Here is a 20,305-nt window from a genome sequence, read left to right as displayed (position 1 = left end):
TATCAATTAAGCAATGCGAACGGAAATTTGGCCCCATTATTACTCATGCGATCCGGATATGGCGTGAAACACAAAAAAAATATTCTAACCCACATAAATGGCATAATCATACTCCCTTATTCAATAACAATGCACTCCTGATTGGAAAACGACCTATAAGATTCACTAGATGGGAAAAGCAGGGCATACACACATTAGGAGATGTTTTCAACAAACAGGGTTTTTGTAGTTATGAGGAAATACACAAAAAATGTAATCTCACCGGTTCCACATATTATTTTTACGCAGTTATTGTTATATTTGAAGGCTCATGGTGTTTCATTAAGGATACCAATTGTACACCACAGATACCACAAATTCTTCTATGAAAGAGAGACATCTAGAGGTTTTGTATCAGATTTTTATCATCAATTACTAACATCCTCGTATGAAATCCTCCACCTAGACTCTGTCTGGAGGAGGGATATACCAGACCTGGAAAAAGTTCGACTTGCATCACGGAACCCGGACCATCAACAAATCAATATTAACTATATTCATAGGACATACTTGACTCCTATAAGACTGAACAAAATGGGTCTTAAACAAGACTCCAAATGCTCGTTATGTACAAATGGGGACGAGGGTACATTTATGCACATGTACTGGGACTGCCCACCAATTAAGATATTCTGGAAAGAAGTGACCCAGCAATTATCAAGTCTCTTAACTCTGAATATACCTGTACACCCCTCTGTATTACTGTTGAATGATGTTTTTGAGTGTGCAGTACCTATAGAGCTAAAGAGATTGGTTTTATCTGGTATCACAGCGGCTAAAAAGCTGATAGCATCACGATGGTTTCATCCGGAAAAACAATTGCCGGAAGGTCTGGATTCTTACATATCTCGATGTGATTTATCTAAAAATATCCACAGCAAGAATTTTGCGTCTCAGTGAATCCAAAATTACAATGTGGTCAGAAGTGGTGGAGAGAATAAAAGCTAGCATATAATTGTAGTGCCTGGTTAGGAGCGAATGATAATGGATGGATTATCCAAGGGGGGGCCCGGGGGGGGGGGGAGCGAGCGAGAGCATATGTGTGTAGGGTATTAGATAGCAGGTATTAGGTGTATATCTTGTATAAGACATTTATTTAAAAATGTTGATTTAACTGGATGTGCACTGTTAATTAATGCGTGTATATCTAATTTTATGTTGTCATGTTTGTTTATTTGTTTGTTTAAAAAATTATATATAAAAAAAAAAAAAAAAAAAAAAGCCAGTTTGATCTGGCGGTCTGACACGGAGGTGGATGTCCTCATCACGGAGGTGGATGCCAAGGCGGGGGTACTATTTGGTTCCCTCAGCCTTGGCATAACGACTAAGAGGAAGAATGCTGCGTGGGAGGCAGTCACTGATGCCGTTAATTCCATATCTCCGCAGCAGCGAACCATTGCGGAGATAAAAAAGAAATGGTTTGATGTCAAACTGACCGCTAAGAAGCGCCTGGCGGAATACAAGAAAAATGCCAGTGCGACTGGCGGGGGGCAGGTATGTCGTATGTCAATCATATATGATATATCTGTTATGATGAATTGAAAATGGGGGACCCTGATGTAAACAAGACGAAAGTATTTCTCTGGTCTGCATCCCCTTAACAATTGTGTGTATTGAGCTGTACTGTATTGTACCCATTCTGCAATCTGTTAATACAGTTTTTCAATCAATTCAATTCAGAGTCAGAGTGACCTGTCCCCACTGGACATGAGAATCGCCAGCATCATCGGGGACGAGGCGGTGGAAGGAATTCCGCGCACCACCGACACCGACACATATGAAGTGGCTGGGCCATCCAGCCAACAGGTGGAAGGTAATAATATAATATACACTTTATTTGGATAGCACCTTTCATACAGGAATTGTCACATCAGTAAAGAAGACTGGCATAGAAATAACTTTGTCGTCAATGATTTTATTGAGGAACATGACAAAAGAATCTCTTCATTTATTTGAAACAATATTTAACCGTATGGTTTCGAACCTTTCTAGCAAATAAATAAAACGTTATCAAATTGCCTATTCATTCCACAGACAACTCGGCTCAGTTGCCCGTCGGCACCCAGGAGGAGCAGGAGGAGCAGGAGGCGTCCTGCAGCCGACCCCCTTCGGCGTGCAGGGGGCAGAGCTCCCACCCGGTCCTGACTGAGGCCGTGATCGCCAACCAAGAGACCACGTCACCCTCCTGAATGACATGCGAGACGAGATGCGGCTCACACGCCAGAATGTGGCCCAATTGGTCCATGCCCTGTCGGGCATTGGCGACAGTCTGAAGGGCATCGGCGACAGTCTGTCGGGCATTGGCGACAGTCTCCGAATAATAGCTGAAAGAAACCAATAAAGACCGTAACCACTTTTGGCGTTGGTGTCATTATTATTATAATTAAATAATTATTAGCTGGATAAATGTCTTTTTTCGTTCCGTTCTTTTAAAAGTTCGATTGATACCCTGCATGCACGGTAAACTGAGTGTCATCTGGTCACTTTTAAACTGTCAGCTACTTTTATTCAACTAAAACTGTAAAATGCAATTAAAAAATGGTTCCAATTCATTAATCAGCTCAATTCGATTTCAAACGGCAGTCTTTTTTTTTATGTATAGGTTACTAATGATTATTTAATGAATATGAATTAACCCCAAGCTCAGTTCTTACAGTGCATGGGGTAGACTTACTTAAAACTGCTCGATGATCCTAGCTCTTGTCTGCATTCCAGTGGCGTTTGGAGGTGGCTGTTCCACGTCTGGCATGGGGTCGTCAGGTATTTCTGGGTTTAGCAGCGGGATGCCATGCCTGATGGCCATGTTATGGAGCACACTGCAGGCCACGATGATGTTGCAAACCTTTTCAGGCCGGTACTGCAGTGTGCCCCCCGTGCCAGACAGACAGAGCCATCGACCCTTCAGGAGACCAATTGCACGCTCCACGGTGACTCTTGTGCGTGCGCCCGGTTATAGGTGCGCTCCTGTTGGGTGGTGGGGTTGGTCAGCGGAGTCATTAGCCATGGCTTCAGTGGATAGCCACGATCCCCTGCATTAAAGAGATATAATTTAATTACAGATACCAGTAATAACATTACAATTTAATTAAATATAGGCCTAAATGTGTAACACTCACCAATAAGCCACCCGTCTTCAACAGCCCCACCCTGGAGACGAATGCCCACAGAGCTATTCTGCACCACAAACGAGTCGTGGGTTCCCCCTGGCCACCGCGCAACGACATTTAGGAGTGCCAAACGGGCATGGCAGATCACTTGGACATTTACCGAGTGGAACCCCTTCCTGTTTACATAATTGAATTAATTTTGTGATGGTGTTTTGATGGCTATGTGTGTGCAGTCTATTGCTCCAATTATGTTGGGGAAACCGGCAATGGCGTGGAAAGCCCTCTTGACCTCGACCTGCTGTGCGTGTGCGTATGGGAATTTGATATAGTCGGGGATTAGGGACATGATGGCATCCAACACTGTGGGCATGATCCTGCTGAGTGAGGGTTGGGAGATGCCAGAGCGATCTGCGATCTCCCGCTGAAACGTCCCGGTGGCCAAGAATCCCAGGGTGGAGAGGACTTGGAGGTGGACGGGGATGGCATGTGTGCGCCTTGTTTGGCGCTCCAATTCGGGTCCCAGATTCTGGCACAGGTCGAGCAGGATTTCCCTGGGGAAGCGGAATCTGCTCATGAGCCACTCTGTGCTCTCGGCAAACAGGTCTGCCCTGTCCCTGAAGACGCGCTCCCTGCGGAGCGCACCATGTCCCACTGCCAAATCATCCAATACTGCAAGGACCGCGTTATCCATGCTGCATACATTCTGACATCCATATTCCAAATATAATTTATAGGGTTTGCCGACGATTACACTCATGTCGCTAATTTAATTACGGGTCATACAGAACACCTGCGTATATTGAAACTCTTGATTGATTTTCTTTCAATCTGCGCTCCAATTGGGTCGTTGTTGGTCAGGGACGTGATCACCTGCATTTAAGTGATATTTTGATGACAGATATAATAACATTACAATTTAATTAAATAAGATTAGGCCTGAGTCATGCGTTCCTTATCAGCCAACAACGTATTGGCCAAATGCGACGTTAACCATCCTGCATTCATTCGGAAATTAATGCTATTTAGGGTTTGACAATAATTACACTACTATCGCTATTTCACAATGAACTATAATGAATTACGGTTCATACGGAACACGCGCCAGTGTCGGGAGTAATGCACGGAAGCTTATTTCCGCATTGAAACTAATGCATGGACTGAGGAGCGCATATGCCGTCCGTCTGCAGTAACGATATTCTACCACCGGGCGTCAGCTACGCATGCTCCGAGCTGTGCGTAGATATACGCACAAAGTCAAGTTCACGTTCAAATAGATAAATCCCACACTTTGCTTAGAAATTATCGTACGCACGAGTTATGCACATATCTGTGCGTACGCAACGTTGATAAATGAGGGCCCTGGTCTCCATCCTAGCATCCTCAAGCAGTTGTGTATTGAGCAGTACTGTATTGTAGCCATTTTAATCATTGATAGATTGATTTCCTTCACCCTCAAATCAATCTACTAGGTGTACCTGTGGAAATTGTGGACGAATGCCGACAGAGGTGGAGAATGTCTGCTGCATGGAGGTTCCTCAGCAGGGGCGGAGCTAGGGGGTGGCTACCTGGGCTCAAGCCCCGGATGTATTCTGAAAAGCCCCGAATCTATTTAAAAAAAAAATAAAAAAAATAAAAATAATTTTTTTTTTTTATACAATTCATCATTGTTACATGAAAATATGTTTGCACCAGATTTAGCAGAAGCTAATTTCCATCTGTGGTCTATCCAGCTGCTAACTGTATTTGAGTGAGTTAAGTCTTGGTGTTATGGTAGACTCAGACCTAAGCTTTAAATCATATTATTATTATTACAATCAACAAGTTGACAAAAACTTAATTCTTCCACCTTAGAAACATAGCTAAAGTACGGCCATTTATAAATCAAAAGGACGCTGAAAACCAGATCCATGCCTTTATCTCAAGCCAACTCGACTACTGTAATGCACTCCTTACCGGCCTCCCGAAAAAATACGATGATAACTATTTTATTGCAATGCACTATTGCATTATTTTATTCTATTTTACTAACTATTTTATTGCACTGCACTATTTTACTTTGTATCAGTGAATCATAGACGCCTGGCCATAAGAGCATTCGGAGCATCTCTGCTCTCCCACTATTGAACTTGGGGGAGCAAAGGTATGATCTTGCTCCACCACTTTTTGATTATATGAAAAATATGATATATCCCCCCCCAATATATAAATCTAACCATAACTACGTTATGGTTAACTGAGTTTTATAGTGAAAAGAGCAGCTTTATTGGTCAAGATTGAAGGCTCTATATTGCAGGAAATTGCACGTACAGGTTCATTAAATAAAAAAAAAAACACCCCTTGCCTGCAAAAAAAAATAAAAAAAAAATATATATATAAAAAAAATAAAAAAAAATATAAAAGGGGGCCCATCTGGGCTAAGCCCCGGATCTCCTACAATCCTAAATCCGCCCCTGTTCCTCAGGTACAGTAGTAATGTCACACAACCTTGCATCTGGGTAGCACTGAAAACCATGCATATGGCTAACTATTTTATTTTAGGTCAGGAGAAGAATAAATCAAGAGCCCGAGGCAGTTCCGTGGATGGTTGTTCATCCTGGATTGCAACCAGTCTGCTTCAACCCTACAAATGGCAACAAATATCTACAAGGCAGATTTTGGCCGGATACCAGCCCACGGAATCAATAAGTAAATAATATTTATTACAGATTTATATTTTATTTACAGGTGTTTCTCCATCTTGCATCTCTCAGACTATACTAATCTTTCTTGCAAACACGATCTAATTCTTATTGCACATCCCACATAATCCAGCTTGCTACTGTCCAATGACATGACATGACAAATAGTAATTTCACAACATTTATTTTTTTTATTTGTGCATAAATATAATACTTCCTTCTTTTTCTTTAGCCGTTTCAGATATATCGCATACCGGTGTTTTGTGGCCTGGTGTTGGGGGTTCTTAGGACGCAGAGTGAGGGTAGTCATCCCTTCATGTGTGGTCCTAAGAATTCACACCGAATTTCCGGATGCTGATGGTGTCTACACTGGCTTCAGGTCGGTACTAGATTGAAGCGTGACACATATGCGGCAACAGCATCTTCCATGGAAGGCCTGTCAAACTGTGCGCACAGATGTTTTGGGATGGGAATCTGCTGCACCTCTGCCAGATATGGTCTATTTTTATATGGCTCATGTGTGTGCAATAATAAATGTTGATATTTTCACTTACTGACTGTTGGAGAGCGGTTTTTCCTCTGTATACTGTGTCCACCCTTTTTGGCCTTGGGAAAGCTCATTCGGCAGGCGCTCCCAAAACGTTATATGCTGGCGGTTGGCGTTTTCATTGAAATGCATTGCAGCTAGGTATAGTCTGAAAGGAAAATTTCAATAAGCAATATATTTGTAGTTGATCTGAGGTTATCTATTTGCAACATAATGAGTGATTCGACACATCAGGAGTCCATAATTAGTCATTTGTACACAATATAAAATATCTGCAAAGCATTCCAATGTATGAAAAGACAACGTTCTTCGGGGCAAAGCGTAAAATGACACTGTGATAGGACTCCAGTGAAGAGGTTTGATGGTGTGGACTTAGTTTGGAGAAATCTTTGATGAGCCTCGTGTTTAGGAGCACCTTCTCGAGCTGGTGGGCAGGTTTTGAGTCTAAAGTAAAAAAGAAATTGCATTCAGATATTTCATTAGAGTATATTACAGTAGATTAGAATTATTCAAGCAAGTATACATTTGTAAATCACACCAATCTAGATTGAGAACATAAATAAATATGTTGAGTATATAATCATGATGAAATACGGACAGACATACAGAGGTCTTTTGAGAATAGCAACTTCTGACACGTAACCATAGAATGTACATACCAGGCTTCACCCACTTGCTACTATCTCTCGACAAACGGTCATCATGAAGACAACGTGGATAGAGTGGTTCTTCGTCGTGTTCATCTACATTCATCAGGTGATTGACGGATGACTTCCACTTGGCCACCCTCTCAGCCCCCGTCTTTGATGTGGCCGCAGTCCAGTAGAGGTGGTTCGATAAGTGTTGCCGCCATTTTTTTATCACCTTGCAGTCTTTATCTTGTGCCACCTTGTCAAGCTTCTTAGACAGGCCTTGAATTTGAATCAAGCAGAACATAACAGTCGTCAATCTAAACAGAACAGGATAACAACATCCTAAGAGATTGAATGTGTGGTGCCTTTCGACATAAGTGTCATACCTTTGGCCACGTGCCACACATCGTAGAAGTGTTTGATGCCCAGATCTCTCAGGTACTTTTGAATCTGTGGGTGGCGGTCTGTGACAATGCAATTTCTGTCCTTCAGAAGAGCGAGGCTTCTCTTCAATCCTTCCTTCTCCACATGGTAACTCCTGCCAACCGCATTGCTCTGTTGAGGTACAACAAGCAAGGCAAGAGAGACAGACTAATGAAATAGCCTTTTCAAAATAGTCACCCGTGTTAAAAACACTACATCCCCCATCCCACAATTTCCATTTCCTAACCCCCCCTCGCCCACACACACAGCCAGACCACTTCACACTTACAGCGATTCAAGATTCAAGAGCGAGAGCTTTGTGAGATGTATGTAATGTGTTTGAGCACAATGAAGGGTGCAGTGTCTTCAGACTTGTTGTATACACACTTGAATGAGTTTGACGTCTATGACATGATTTGTGTCAAGTTCCATCACAGAGTAACTACCGTACTTTGCACTGTGCCCTGTTGAAAATAATAATAACAATTTCAATCAATGTAGTGCAATATTAAAAATGTATTCATAAAGTAGAAATCTGACACTGGGGAGCTGTTTTCTAACCTGGAGAGTCTGCGTGCATGTCACCTCCGACTTCGTTTTCGGACTTAATCTGGCGAGGGTGACCTCTTGCTCCGTCTTCCACATACTTAGAACAGCAGGTTCCAAGAACTTCTTGGTGTGTCCCTGAAACGCTCTGTACTTGATTGTCTTGACGCGTAACGCATTGAGAACCTAAAAGAATAAATGAATAACGCTTTGTTAATATGCATGTGTGAAACACAAACAAAAACAAAACATAATGGATATATGACTTGTGCAATCAAATACCTTCTCCATTTGGGTGAAAGATGAGCCAGTGAAAAACACAGCAGCCGAAAGCTGTACATTTCCGGCTGGTGTGCTCCCAATTAATGGCTGACTGGACCACTTTCTGCTATATTTACAACTAGGGCAGAGCTGGCTGAGAGCCAAGAAGGTCCCTCGCGTAGTCTTCTTGATATGACATCCAGCATCGCACACCGGACACTGTTGGAATAACTATAGTAGACAGTCTTCGTAAACGATGTATTTCTGGACCTCATAGATTGGTTTTGATGGTTGCCTGCTCGCTCAAGGGAGAAAAATAGAAACACAAATAAATAACGTCATCGACACAGCACAACTGGCACATCTATACAGCTTTACTATTTACCGGCCATGGAGATTTTTGTAACAACTTACGCTAGAATCGAGGGCTCGCTCATCAATGAGTCAATGTTGAACGTGGAATCATGAGGCTCTGGAACGTCTATCGAGCTGTAGGTCACTTCATCCTCATTGGACTCCAGTCGTGGTATTTTACTGGGTCTAAACGCCTTCACAGGTGTTGACTTGGAGGGTTCATGTTGACTAGACCAGTAGCCAGTAGTTGGGGTCCCCACCCCGACAGATACAGACACCACTTTTGCCTGAACACCTATGTACAAAACATAGTTTAGTCAAACAAGGGAGACTATAGTTCAAACTGTACAGATTGCTATAGATACAAGATTGTTTATTGTCATGTGCAGTTAAACAGGCCGCAGTTAAAAATGTGCTTTAGTGATTCAGAGTTGGGGGGGGAGGGTGTCAGATCAGAGAGCCTGGCAGGCACAAAACTGGGTGGGGGGGGGGGTATATGTGTCACCTGGCAGCGCTAGTGACCACAACTCGGCCCGCCCCCTTTTAGTCTAGACGTGAAAACGTTTTTTTTTTTTTTTTTTTTTTGTGTTTTTTTTTTATATATTATTATAAATTGAATGTATAAGCACATATATACTATAAAAACGAACAGTTAGAATATTTAAAAATAGTAACAACCTTTGTTTAAAAGTAGGCTGTTCACGACATGATTTCAGTGGAACGGGGGCGTAATAACAATTTGCATTTGAATCGAATCTAAACCTTGGGGGGAGAGGCAGCCCGCAGCGCAACGCCCACAAGACCTATACACCTGTTGGCACCTGGTGACACTTTTAATGTGTCTTGCGTTGAGATTGAGAGATGGATGCAAAGACGATCGCTGCTGAACTCAACAAAATATCTGCTGCAGGAAGAGCCATCGATGGATCGCATTTAATGAATGGGTACTTAATGGACTATTTTTCACCCAGGTCCAGTCCCCGAACCACCGCCCAAACCGGACTCTTCAGATGAAGAAAAAGATTCGGATGACGAAGTAGTGCCTGATATCGATCCGATACAGCAGCGCGCTGATGATTTTGAAGAGGAAGATGAGCGCGCGGATCAATCAGATTTAGAGGATGATTCTATTCACAGCGGGACCGTCACACCGGGCTATTCAACGGAATTAACGATGAGACATGTCGCAGATATGATGTCTGTTGTAACCGTAGACAGTGACACCAATGAAGAATTGGAAAAAATAAGAACGTTTGATTGCAAATGCTATAAAGAGCGGAAAGAGAATTCCGAACGGCAGGCGTTGTCGTGTACAACAAAACTGTCGGAAGAATTGATATACAATAGCAGGCTGGACATGGCCTCATTGACGCCGAAAGAGAGGGACATGTGTCTGCTCTCGGCTATACAAACAGGCATCAATGATTCTGAAGTCACACAAAGCACAAAGCGAGTAAACACCATTCGCAAAGCTTCACGGACAGTGTACAGATTCCATAACGTCGTGGTCTGCCGGGCAACATTCTGCTTTCTCCATGGGTAAGTGTGCCATTATTATTCTGTGTGCATGTGTAACTATGACCGGTTAGTACAGGCTAGTATACATTCTGGAACATTCTGAATTGTGTTGTCATAGTAGTGATGTCATAGCAGACCCTTGATTGATTAAGTTTATTAACAGATTGCAGAATGGGTACAGTACAGTACAGCTCAATACATACAATTGTTAAGAGGATGCAGACCTGAGAAAGACTTTCGTCTTGTTTCCATCAGGGTCCCCCATTTTCAATTCATCATATGACACACACAACATACAGATAGACAGTACTGCTACATCTATACATTTATGACATACCAGATTTTCAAATACAGTACTGTTTGTGATACTAAAAAATATACATTTGACATAGAAACATGTGCATTGGGGAGGTTGGGTAGGTGGGGTGGGGCTGTACATTGGAGGTGGGGGGGGGGGGTTGGGTAGGGGGGGGACACTGTACATTGGAATACTCACATACATTTGACATAGAAACTGTACATTGGAGGAGGTTGGGTAGGTGGGGTGGGGCTGTACATTGGAGGTGGGGGGGGGGGGGGGTTGGGTAGGGGGGGGGACACTGTACATTGGAATACTCACATACATTTGACATAGAAACTGTACATTGGAGGAGGTTGGGTAGGTGGGGTGGGGTTGGGTGGGGCTGTACATTGGAATACTGACATTTGTAGGGGCCAGTTTTGAATTGCAGTCTCCCGTAGGTGTTCTTTGAGAACTATAGAGAACTACAGTACTATACAATAATATTCTATATAGTGCAAAGCACGTGACTGTATTGAAGACATTATCATTGGCTCTAGCTAGCAGGGACTGTGTGTATGTGTGTATAATAATTATTTCAAAAAAAAATTTGTTTAGGATAAGCTGTGGACTTCTCAAAGCTATTATCAAGCACTACAAGACAAATGGAATGACACCACGTGATAGAAAAAAACAACCGAGAACTCACAAAAAGTTTCTCTGTAAAGACGACTGTCAACGTGTGGTCGATTTTCTCACCAATTATGCAGAGGTCCATTCTATTGTCTTGACTGGTAGACATCCTGGCCACAGAGACTACACTGCCAAGTTACTTCCAAGCAATCTGACAAAAGCGGCACTCTGGCGTCAATACAAACCTGCTGGGGAGGAAGCAGGTATGTGTGTTTGTTATTTATTCATTTATTTCATGACATGAGGTACAGCCGCCTGGACTGCAACATTCCATAATGTTGATAATTTTCTACTGTTCTATAATAAGCATGATCTGTTCAACTGTGAAATGCAATGTTGAAGGAGCCAAGCTGCTTTCATCAAATATCCTTCTCACAATACAATCTCTCCAATGTACTTATTGACATCACTTAAGTTCAAGCCCCCCTCCATAAACCACTTGTGTTTACACATCAATTGTGTAAATTTGCAGCATAGACCAGTCCTGAGTAGCCATCCTCTGGCATTGTGTATATGTAATGTGTACTATTACCAAGACAAAGACATTAACGATCTAACATTCCATAAACCACTTGTGTTTACACATCAATTGTGTAAATTTGCAGCATAGACCAGTCCTGAGTAGCCATCCTCTGGCATTGTGTATATGTAATGTGTACTATTACCAAGACAAAGACATTAACGATCTAACATTCCATAAACCACTTGTGTTTACACATCAATTGTGTAAAATTTCAGCATTAAGTATGCCATTCTTGAGTAGCCATCCTCTGTCATTGTGTATGTAATGGGTACCATTCCATAAACCACTTGTGTTTACACATCAATTGATTAAGTACACCAGTCCTGAGTAGCCAATAGCCATCCTCTGTCATTGTGTATGTAATGAGTCATTTTTTTTTATTTTTTATTTTTTATTTATATTTTATTCTAGGACATCGCGTTGTTGGTCAGGGGAGCTTTCTTCAGCTGTGGAAAACCCTTCTGCCCCAGATAACAATCATCAAACCGAGGACAGATTTGTGTTGGGAATGCTACAAAAACAACTACCAGTTGAGTCAAGCGGCTGGCAAGCCGGATAAATTGCAGACAGAAAAATTGCAGGTGCAATTACAACATCTGGCCCGTGTTAAGAGAGAGCGCAAGCTGTTGCAGGCTATGACTGCTTCCACCCAAAAGACCTGTGCGGAATTGCAGCTGAGTCTAGGCCCTGCCACACCGGCAAGCAAAGACATCACAATGCACTACAGCTTTGATTATGCACAGCAGGTGAGAATCCGATCCTATTACAATGTAGCTTTTTGTTGTTAACTTACTTGACAAAAATCGTTTGTTTGCTGTATTACAGCATTACATCATGTTGTGTAATATTTAAAATGACAATCACCATCACAATCACTACAGCACTACTGTACTACTACACTACAACATTATTTCAATGTATAATTTGTCTTTCTTCCGTCAGGTACACTACCCCTCTCACCCTCTTCAAGTTGGGCCGATGTATTTTGCAACACCGCGCAAGTGTGGCCTGTTTGGCGTACATTGTGAAGGGCTGACAAAGCAGGTGAATTACCTTATTGACGAAGGGATGGCCACGAGTAAGGGTAAGAGACTCCAAGATACCAACATCTTCCCATCCATAGCAGAGCTCTTGGTCACTTTATCTGTCTGTAAACTGTCCTTTCATTGTGTCCTTTAATATTTCCCATTACAGGTAGCAATGCTGTGATCAGCTATCTGCATCATTACTTCAACAATTACGGCGTTGGAGAAACGAAAGTCAACCTGCACTGCGACAATTGCTCGGGCCAAAACAAGAACAACTACGTCTTGTGGTATTGTGCCTGGCGTACACTCCACCGACAGCACCTGCAGCTTGGTCTCCACTTCCTAATTACAGGCCACACAACGTTTGGCCCCGACTGGTGCTTCGGTTTGATAAAGCAGGTATACAGGAAAACTGCAGTCGATACCCTGGCAGGCATCGCCGACATCGTGAGGAAAAGCTCTGAGGTAACCTAGTAAGGTTTAGTCGATAAACCAATGTACAGTTCCCCCCCCCCCCACAATGTACAGTTTCTGCATCAAATACTCTCTTCTTCTTTTTTAACTCTTTTTGTATCACAAACCGTACTGTATTTGTAAATCACACACACACACACACACACACACACAGATGGACCCTGCATCCATACACTCTGTAGACATTGACTTTTATTTTATCTTCCTAAAATTGTTTATTCTATTAGTCCTATACTGTCCAGATAGATGGACCATAGAAATGGACTATTTTATTGTATCTTCCTAATAATAATTATTGTTTATTAATTGTGCACTGTTGACAGCACTGTAAATAACACACACACACACACACACACACACACACACACAAAGGAGGGAGGAAGAGAGAGGGAGGGAGGGAGAGAGAGGGAGGGAGAGAGGGGGAGGGAGAGAGGGGGAGAGAGAGACACAGAGAGAGAGAGAGAGAGAGAGAGAAAGAGACACACACACAGAGACAGACATAGACTGTCTCCACTAGTGTTTCTTCATCAAGATAGAGAGAGAGGAAGAAAGAGAGGGAAGGGATACCACTTAGTTTGCTTGATTACAGACAGATTACAGACTTCTGAATGATTGTATTGTACCCATTCTGCAATCTGTTAATAACATTTTCAATCAATCAATCAGGTGAAAGGAGTCAATATCCCCCAACTTGTGGGAAGCGAAGATGGGACAGTGTTTGTCCGAAGCTACGACTGGCAGCAACATCTGGGTGGCTTTTTCAAAAGGTTCCCACAGATAAAGAAATACCAGCACTTCAGGTAATTGTCTATATTTTATTGTATATTGTATATATATTTTATCATAATAAAATAAGTAGAAGAAAGCAGGAAGCCGGACCAGCACACTCAGGTTTTCGCAGCCGAATACAGACATGTTTCGGAACAGGTGTTCCTTCTTCAGTGTATTATTATTATTATTATTATTATTATTATTATTATTATTATTATTATTATTATTATTATTATTATTATTATTATTATTATTATTATTATTATTGTTATTATTATTTTTTTTTTTTTTTTTTTTTTTTTACGAATGAGGAAATGTTTTCCTCCTGTTTTTTCTGTTCTTATCTTAGATAATTTTGGTTTGCTAATATTGCAATAGGCTAATTTACTTAGCCCTATTAGCTATGATGAAGAAGGTTTATTTTGTTTCTGGTAATCAATGTACGAAATGTGTTGACATAGATGCTTGACTCACAGTGTCCTGGGACCAGTGTTTTCTTTACGAAATAGACAATATTTTAAATGTGTTCTTTATTCTATTACAGCTTCGATGCCAGCAGACCTGGCATGGTGACGGCGAAATTACACCGTGATGATGCTGAACCATTCGAGTTTCAACTGCTGAAAGACCCAAAACGCTACCCGACCATCTCCAATTTTCCAGTGATACCCCCACCCGGACTTGACAATGACAGGCAGAATTATCTTTTTAAGGAGATAAGACAATACTGTTCTGATGCGGGAAAAGACATCACATGCCCGCGACCAACGTCTACAGCACCTCAGAACAAGACTGTACGATGTTAGATACCCTCAAGACCAACGTCTACAGCATCTCAGAACAAGACTGTACGATGTTAGAAGACCCAACACACACAAAGATACAGATAAGTGCTGAGATCACACACACACACACACACACACACACACACAGATGGACCCTGCATCCATACACTGCAGACATTGACTTTTATTTTATCTTCCTAAAATTGTTTATTTTTTATTGTGATGTTACCTACTAAGATAAGATGATCCTTTATTAATCCCCTTGGGGAAATTCTGGTGTCAAAGCAGCATGGGGGGGGGGGGGGGGGGTACATAGAAATGGACTATTTTATTGTATCTTCCTAATAATAATTATTGTTTATTAATTGTGCACTGTTGAGCTATATAACGCTGTCTGTATAATGACAATAAAGACTCTAGAAATATTCTATTCTATTTAATTTTATTAAAGCACTTTGGTTTGTGCTTAAGGTCAACGAGGTCAAGCTCTTGTCTGTACAAGCTGGCAGAAGACGAGCCAAATTAACTTCAATTAATATCTGAAACTACTAACCTTCATACCATCTTTTACTAGTATCCATCTTACTACTACTACCTACTATGCTAATAATGTCTATACTACTATGCATTGAAAACATTATTAACAGATTGCAGAATGGGCACAATACAGTACAGCTCAATACAAACAAGAGAATGAAGATCGGGTCCTGAGGAGAGATAACTGCCATGGCAGCACTTAATTATGTTAATGCTATTCAGGTGAGGGGCGTTGCTGGAGGGGGTTAGTTGACGCCCAGTTGAAACTGTCTGAAGTGTGAAAAGTTGCCTTCCTTTGAGACACCTTTTCACCTCTTAGGTAATCTAGAACACAGCCAGTTTTAGAAGTTATAATTGAGCACATCGTGTTCAAAACATTCTCAGATTTCAACATATGACACATCATTTGAAAGCTTAGATTCTGTACTTTAGCAATCTGGAATAATCTGAAAAATGAAAATGTAGAGATCTGGCATAAAGCGCTGTGAGGTGACACATATGTAAAGGCTATTATAGCTGCCAAACTACATGTGTGTTGGAATACATTAATTGCTAATTGATCAGAAATGTTACAAACCTCGACTCTTGACATGTGACCATAGAGTGTTCTTAGACAGCTGTGTGCCAACAGAACTCATATTTGGGGGGTCGGTCTGGCAACTGATGTCCCTGGAAGCTGGACGCAGGCAAAGCTGGGTGCTGGAGCTTGTGGCCTAAGTAAGGACATAGTAAAACAATTACATTATATAATCCAAGTCACAAATATAAATAAACAGAAATAATTAATAATTAATTATATACCCCACCCCACCGTCGAACACACTAACGTTAGATTGTGTTGATAACATACCTCACCCCCCCCCCCCCCCCAAAACAATGGTCCCCCCCCACACACACACACAGTGAACGTAGCAACAGTTAGTTAGTTAGCTGACTAATTACGACATATCTACTTAGTACTTCTGTCGGGTCCCGAATAGTTGGTACAACACCTTTCTTTAGAACAATCCAGGAAACCACCCCAGCATCAAAAAGAGATTGATTGGCAACGTCGTCGGTGCACAAGTGTGCAGTACAGACCCGAGTATGAGACATTGCGACAGCACTATTAATTATATACCCCACCCCACCGTCGAACACACTAACGTTAGATTGTATTGATAACATACCTCACCCCACCCCCCGCCCAAACAATGGTTCCCCCCCACACACACAGTGAACGTAGCAACAGTTAGTTAGTTAGTTAGCTGACTAATTACGACATATCTACTTAGTACTTCTGTCGGGTCCCGAATAGTTGGTACAACTCCTTTCTTTAGAACAATCCAGGAAACTACCCCAGCATCAAAAATAAATTGATTGGCAACGTCGTCGGTGCACAAATGTGCAGTACAGACCCGAGTATGAGACGTTGCGACAGCACTAGGAGGGTCCCCAAAAACGAACTTGGTCCATTGCTGGCGAAGTACAACATCCACGGGAAAAGTGTGCAAAGATGTATTAGGAGCTTTACAGCCAGGAACAGAACATGTCCTGCAGGGTTTGCTCATCGTGGAAGTTAGGCAAGTTACTGCAATCCTGTCCTCTGGTAGGTAGGTAGGTAGGTACAGATACAGCCATAAATAGTCATGGAACAACTGCTTTCGGGCCGTTTTGATGCCGTTTTGCTTGGTTAATGTTAACAATGACCAGCGGGGGCACTCTCATACAGCTGGTGACAACGTGCTGGACGAGCTCCCCCTCTGCAAAGTGAGAGAGAGGCAGAGAGAGAGTGGACTAGGAAGTAAATATCGCGTCTCGTCTGTTGGCAGTGGGTTTAGCTCTCAATCGGTAAGCTCTTAATGCATACATACATTACTATTGAAATGCATTTTTACTTAACTTTACAGCATTATTCAAACGTGATAGGAAGTTATGAGTCATCAGCCGTTTATATGCAGTACGTTTTTGCCTACAGATTATACAGTACATGGCAAATGGCCAGCCGGCTCACATACAGTAGACTAACGTTACGTTACTTTCTCAGATAGCAATCTGTGTGTGTGTGTACTTATGTGTTGTACTAATTGTACTAATAATAGTGTTTACATTCCATGTGTCCATATCCTGGCTGCCAAGAGGTGCGAGGAGCTGGAGAACACGGAGCTGCGCCATGATCTCAGTCCTGGAGAGCAGCATCAAGGACATATACACTGTACATTGGAAGAGGTCTACAAATATACAGCACTGTTGGGGGGGGCTCTCTCGCATATAGTAATAATAGAGTATATACATTTGAGGGGGAATAAACTTTTTATGTTGAAACTTGTTGTGTGCCGTGTTGGTCAGGACTCCCTGGAAGAAGATATATTGTATCTCAATGGGACATTCCTGGATAAATAAAGGATATAAAATTGTTTGATACTTTTCTGGACTCTTTGTATCATAAACAGTACTGTATTTGCAAATCTGGTATGTCATTAAATGTATAGATGTAGCAGTACTGTCTATCTGTATGTCATATATGTTATGATGAATTGAAAATGGGGGACACTGATGTAAACAAGATGAAAGTCTTTCTCTGGTCTGCATCCCCTTAACAATTGTGTGTATTGAGCTGTACTGTATTGTACCCATTCTGCAATCTGTTAATACAGTTTTCAATTAATGTCAGACGTCCTCTCCATAAAAAAACGATTGAATTGCTCAGAATTTTAAATTATGTCCCCAATAGGACATAATAATATTAATATTATTCCCCAGTATGACACAATAAACACAGAATGAATGCCCCCCCCCCCCCATAAAAACATACTGCCAAATTACCCCCATGGGTGTTGAAGACACTGTACCACCACAAGTCAGGAATTGAGAAAAAGAAAATGCAACTTCAGCCTCACGCTGCTCCAACTTTTCTTCCAGCATCGTGATATTGTAATATTCTTACATCCACTTGGACCATCACTTCTTCCCTTCCACCCTCATCTCCAAAACAGTTGGCGTGAACAAATAATACTAGAGACAGAATGAGTTTTGCTTCTTTTTTTGGTTTTTCTTTTAATCAGTGAAATATATTCCCATCCATATCCCCAACTATGTGATTTTTACATACTGATCAGACGGAGGCAGAATAGCCTGCACATACATCAATGCATCTCTTGTAAGATATGAATTGCGGCATACATTTTCCCAGACATGGTGCTGTTGGCGTCAAGCACAGGAGGTGACGGGTGGATTGTCACCACCTGTTTAGCTAGGGCAGAGCGCATGTAGAGGGCATAGAAGAACCAGACGAGGCTGAAGATGCACAGGCCGATGGAGATGTTGATGAACACTTTGCCCATGTCAACCTTCTTCTTCTTCTCCTTGCGGTGCAAGGCAGCAGGATTCTCCTCTTTCCTCTGGAGGGGAGCAGCTTCACCGGTCACCACCCTCGTCCTCTGCCTTCCCATCCTGCCCACAGGAGCTGAGTGAAGAAGTGCAGAAGAGAAGATGTTTAGGTTCAAAGGGACAGTCAATGGCATGCTTGAGGAAGACCGGTAAGGTCGAAACGTTGCATCTACTGCCTTTTTTGTTTATTAAAATCACCTTGGAACTACAAGTGAGTTGCGAGCCCCACTTTGTTCTTATGTATTACTGTTTTTACAGTTTGGCTCAGCACCAACAAACGGAGGATGTGCGTTATTTATTTTTTCTGACTGTTCAAATAAATAACATGTTATTTTCACACTTGTTATTGTGTTATAAATGTTGATTGATTGATTGAAAACGTTATTAACAGATTGCAGTACAGCTCAATACATACAATTGTTAAGGGGATGCAGACCAGAGAAAGACTTTCGTCTTGTTTACATCAGGGTTTGTATCTGAATGCTGGTTCAGATACAAAACTCATTCTCCTTCTAAAACAGACTGGTTATTTTTTTTTATCATTTTATTTTCAAGACAAGTCAAGAGTTCAGAATTGTATTAAAACACACACACACACTAATTACAAGATACAAGATACATGAGTTATTTACACGACCAAGTACGTCAAATGTATATACACTCTTTTTCTGGTCACTTTTTGTATCACAAAAAGTACTGTATTAAATGAATTCACTCAAACTGTATGGTAGCCTTTTCCTTGGATCCTCTGATCGCGGGTTCCGCAAACGTTCATTCACTCGATCACAAACTTTATCCCAGGTGATTACACTATAGCGTGCTTTAATTTGAGCAATCAACATCAATCTGAGGTTCTTAGGTAAAGCATGTTTCCCCCGTTTACCATTCCAATTGACTTTATGAGCCCACTTTTGGTAGGTTTCAAAGTCCACTAGCAGCATGAACATCCGCCCTGCATAGTCATCAGGCCGTGGTCTGCCTTGTGCGTCATGAGCATGATCGAACGCCTTTTGCTTGTCGTCTGCTGAAATACTTTCCAGTTCTATGTTGGGCAGGGCTGGACGCTGTCGCTGTGCTTTTTTCTGTGGTTTTGCCACTGGAACTGCAGGCACTGGCAGAGGCGTTCGGAAGGGTGAAGTTTGAAGAGGCGTTCGGAAGGGTGCAGGTTGAGGAGAAAGCGGTTGCGGAGAAAAACATGCATCATCTTCATCATCATCATTATCATCATTCTGGGGCGTTTGGGACAGAGAGGGTGATAGAGCCAACCATGGTCGTACATTCTCATAGCCCACTTGGGATGGGTAGGGACTGGGCGTTAGAGCCCGCCATGGTACATTCTCATCTCTTGATGGTGTGTAAAACAAAAGCTGCCGATTGAATGTATGAGCCGCAGGTTGTGGAGAGGAGGGTGTAACCAGTTTAAGCAGCCTGGCCAGCTCTGTCTCTGTGGCCTTGTGTCGATTATCAGAGGCGTCCAGTCGATTCTCAGTCGCCTCCAAACGTTTCTTAGTCGCCTCCAATCGATTCTCAGTCGCCTCCAAACGTTTCTTAGTCGCCTCCAGACGGTCCTCCAGACGTTTCTCAGTCGCCTCCAATAGTTTAAGCAGCCTGGCAACATTCTTGTTTATTTTTTGTTCAATAACAATAGCCACTGTTGTCATGATAATCGTATTACAAATGTTATTAATGGTTGGAGTTGGTGTTGGTGTTTCCGCTGTCTCCTCATCTCTCATCTCTGTC

This window comes from Notolepis coatsorum (genome assembly GCF_963971535.1).
Source record: "Notolepis coatsorum genome assembly, chromosome: 4".
NCBI lineage: Eukaryota > Metazoa > Chordata > Actinopteri > Aulopiformes > Paralepididae > Notolepis > Notolepis coatsorum.
The sequence above is the reverse complement of the archived record's forward strand: the minus strand, read 5'-3'. Positions refer to the sequence as shown.